We start from the raw sequence: 4796 nt of genomic DNA on the forward strand, positions 1-4796 counted from the left end.
GTTGAAAAGGCTTTTGAAACTACCAATCAAATGCACTTGGCAAGCGTAAAGACAGATCCTATGCCACACTCCAATCTCTCTTTGCCTGCACAACTTGGAAAAGGGTATGTCACAAATGGATTTGTTAAAAAGGCTTTTGAAATTACCAAGCAAATGCAATTGGTGGGTGTAGATCCAAAATCTACAACCTGTGTTAGCATTCTCCCTGACTATGTTGCCCTTAGAGCGTTGGAACAAGGCAGGGGCATTCCTCGATGTATATGGGTTATACGGATTCTCAATTGACACCAAAGAGGGGATTTTGGAGTAGAAGTTGCAATAACGCCAGAGGAGGAAATATCAAGAGTAGGAAGTGGCGTTAGAATAAGGAACACAATAACAAAGGCACAAGGGGGAAAGCCTGTAGATTTCAACATCAGAATCAGGGTATCTTCAACTCTCCCTAGAGCTAAGTATAACATCTTTCAATGGTTTTGAGTTTGGAGTATTTGTAAAGATTAAAGACGAGCAGAGAAATAAAAAACAAAACAAGAAATAAGAAATAGCAAGAGACGAAACACGATTTACAGTGGTTCGGCAATTGCCTACGTCCACTCTCAAGCAGGGAAATCTTATATTAACTGATATCTCAAATACACACATACATAGACTACACCCAGTCATTTATACATTTATTCAGGCATGAAATAGAAAGCTTGGGGAAGGTAGACAATCATGTGACTGTTGGGCTTCACATCCCAACAATCTCCCCCGTGAAGACCAACCAACACAGCCATGATCAATGATGTTCCTTGCATTCCATTTTGATCCTTACAGAACCAGACCCATGGAAGATTTTAATTTTTCCAGACTTTGTTCCAGCATACTTCAAATGAATCTTCTCCAACCCAAATCTGAATTGAAAACCTCATCTCTTATTACTGCACCCATTAATCTATACTCAATAATAGGTACAAAATACATACTTTCAGCAGAGTCTCCTGCTTCTCCTAAGCTCCTCTATAACAGATTATCTAAAGAATCACCATTACCGAATTCTAATATCCAAACACAAAACTCGGGCCTCATGAGAAACAAAACTATGGCATTATTTTCATCATCAAACAACTCCGTCAGATTCCCAACGCTCATGTGAGAGACACACAAAATATCAACCATTTCCTCCTTCTCCTCCAGTTTCACACGCAGGTAATCATCAATTCTCTGAAACATTACCTCTTGCCAGTAACCGGGAAGTTGGGTCCACTGGTCCTCTTCTAGGCAGTCTGGCAAATCAACTACACTGTCAGCACTAAGCTCGTGAACTTGTTCAAACCCATCATTCTGAAAACGTGCTTCTGTAAAGCGGAAAATCGAACCCTAGGTGTTCCCCCCCCACTCCAAGGAGAGAGAAAGGAGGTCACTAGGGTTGATGGTTTTCACTTAGGAGAGACTTTACATTCAAAAGAGGGGTTGAAATTCACAAGATTCAATCCCACACAATGCAAGATTGAATTCTAAATGAGTTTCAAGGGTTGAGACAGCAAGGATACCCTCTTTTGTAAAGAATGTAGATAGAAGGATTGAACTAGGAGTACATGTGAAGTAGGAAAGATTCGCTTGTAAACGGAGATAGGGACATAGGATGAAGCTACAGACCTGAAATTAGCAGTAAAATGTCGAGACAATGTTGTTCTACAAATTTGAGCAAAAGTTGACGGGACGATGGCGCCCGGAGTGCACACGGTCCTCCGAAAAATCCGCGAAACGAAGGGGGATCTGTTCGTCTTTGCACAAGGATTTCAGATCTTCAATTACAGCCGCGTACCTGCAACCTACACACAAAAAAGAGAGGACGATTGGGGGGTTAGGGATTAGGGGTTTGCCTTTAGGTCAAACCCTAGTTTTGGAATTAACCAAGAAATGAGAATGCTGTAAATGTAAATGTTTGTAATGTAAACAAGTACTGATACCTTGTTGTAAGAATGTTTGTATTCTTACATGTGAAGGTGTAATGATGTTGTATGTTGTATGTTGATCTCCTCTTCAATGGTTGAATCCTTGTCTTGAATGCAACACTTAGCCTTGAATGGAGACTTAGAATGCTCAAATGCTTGAAGGAATGCTTTGAATGCTTGAATGTTTGAATGTTTGAATATCGCTTCCGCCTCTTGCTACTACCACATATGTTTTTCCTCCCTTTTCTGGGAGGGGAAATGTAGTTTATATACTTGTCAATTAGGGTTAGGAGACTGATTTTTCCGACCTTAGGCCGACCTAGAAGCATTATTTTCTGAATTGCAAACTTAAAGACCCGATGCCCAACAAGAGACCGGGCCCAAAAATAGGGCCAGGGACCAGGGCACTGGGCGCCATGGTCCCACCTCCCGGGACAGCAGGGTGCAAGGAGGATCAGGCCAAGGTGCAGAAATATGCAGTTTTTGATGTCGCAAACAGGTTTCGGGGTCTCCATTCAGGTTCAACGTTGCGCCGCCATCGTGAAGACCCAAATGCAGTCGAAATTGCAAGTGTCGCAATTTTAGGACGCTACATTTAGCCCCCACTTTAGCGGGAGTATAAGCGTACGCCCATACTTCCGGTAAAGTACAAGGACACAACATTGAAAGACTTTCACCACGTCAAGGAGGCAAGATACACCAAGCCCCCAGTGGACTAAGGATCTTACAACTTCGATTGACAAAGTAAAAGGGAAGATCATGAGGGAGAACCATGACTGTCAGTAGTAAGGTTCCCTCACTATGAGTCATGTAAGAAAAATATCAAAAATTTTCAAGGCAAAGCTAAATTTGCCAAGAAATTTTCAAGTATCTTGAAGAGATATGAACGGGGTGTATGCCCCCCTACGTTAAAGCGATCGCACACGCCTCATCGGGGGTGATTGCTTTAAGGTAGTGATACATATAGGAAATGAGAAGGGAAAGGAGCATGTTATCACAAGGATTTAGCCCCCAAGTGTGAGATAAGCCCAAGGATAATAGACACAAAACACAAAGCACGAGGTGGGTTCGCTTTCCTTGGGGTCAGTATGCTGTATGATAATTCATGTATATCATATGTATGTAAGCATAATTGTTCTTCATTCCCCAATCAAGGAAGGTCACCTAGAAGAAGGGAACACGTGTGTCTTTTGAGTCAACATGAGAGAGACCAAAAGAGATCTCAATGCTTTGCATCGTCCTCAAGTAGACAACACTAAGGACAACAAATAGAAGAATGGGAATAACACATAGAAGAAGTAATAAAAGAGATCAAGAGAGGAGGAGAGAGTCTGCTATGCTAATGAACTAGTCTAGCACGTCATCTACCCCCCGATCTTGCTGATCAATATTTCGGGAAGGCAGGAAACACGCTAGAGGAGGAACATCCAACACAGCAGATAGAGCTATCACAAGATCCAAACAAGGGTTTTGTTCATGTTCCAAGCCACATTGTTCTTGTCTAGGAGCTAGGATAAGTGCTTTAGAAAATTCGTTAGATAAATGGTTATCAACATCAACATATTCATATTCACTATCAGAATGAAAAGAAGTTACATTTTCATCATGAATAACATTTTCATCTATTTCATCATCAAGATTTATAAAAATAGGATCTTTAACTCGTACAGGATCAAAACCATCATGCATCTTATGTTTAGGAGATTTTGGCTCAATTTTTGGCTGAGGGGAAAATGGAATAATACTAGCTGAAGGTGTTTTTGGGGATTGCAAAGTTTGAGAAGCAGCTGCACAAGCTCTAAGATGACGCTTTCATCGGCGTTCACGCGTAGAACGATTTCGTCTAGTCTTAGTAGGAAGTTGAGAAGATTGAGGAGGAGGAATGTTCTCATCCTTATCACTTGGGTGTTTAGGTTGTGGTCTCTTAGGTTGAATAATAGGAGAAGAGGAAGGTCTCTTCTCTCTATTAGAGGAAGGAGGAGGAACTGCTCCATATAAAGGAGGAATATCTGGTTTAGGAAGGAGACCAAGTCCATTATGACGAGGAGGTATAGGTCTACCTTTAGGAAGTTTATTAGGCATAGACATAGTCACATCCATAGGGATGGGTTGGGAATCTTCTTGAGGAAAGACATTAGTTTTATCTTTCAAAGGAAGAACGTCCTTCTCAAGAATGATAGGAATATCAAGTTTGGGTGTTCTAGGTTCACTTAGAGATAGGATCATATCTTTTTTCCACTTTTGATAAGATTTGAAAAGATGATCACTTCGCGGTGGAAAAGATTGGAATTGTTTAGGCCAAAAATAATCAATAGGAATGCTAGAAGTTCTTTCAGCTGGTTTAAAGAGACTATGATTGCCAGTAACAACTTCACCATTATGGGGAAATTTCAAACACTTGTGAATAGGAGAAGCAATAGCTTTCATGGAAGATAACCAAGGATAGCCTAGCTTCACACGAAATTGTTCGGATGATGGAATAATAGCAAAGCTCACATCAAGGGATTTGTTATGGACCTCAATAGGTAATGTAATAGAACCAATTGCAGGAGAAGAAAATGCATCAAATAATTTCACAACCACATTTGTTTTGTCATAGATCACTTGATTCAATTGCAAAGTAAAAAGAAATTCTTCAGTAATGACATTAACCATGCAAGAAGGATCAATAAGCACTCCACGGCAAGGTGTATTCTTGACTTTTGCAACTATATATAAAGGACCATGAGGTGCCCTGATAGTTTCACTGGAATCAAATGTGATGGAAGGTTCTCTAGGGATTTTATGTTGCTCTACAAAGTTAATCACATTCGGAGTCATAGACACAAGACTATCAGGTGAGAAAGAGGAATCATTAGT

This window comes from Cryptomeria japonica, chromosome 2 (assembly GCF_030272615.1).
Source record: "Cryptomeria japonica chromosome 2, Sugi_1.0, whole genome shotgun sequence".
In the NCBI taxonomy this organism is placed as follows: domain Eukaryota; kingdom Viridiplantae; phylum Streptophyta; class Pinopsida; order Cupressales; family Cupressaceae; genus Cryptomeria; species Cryptomeria japonica.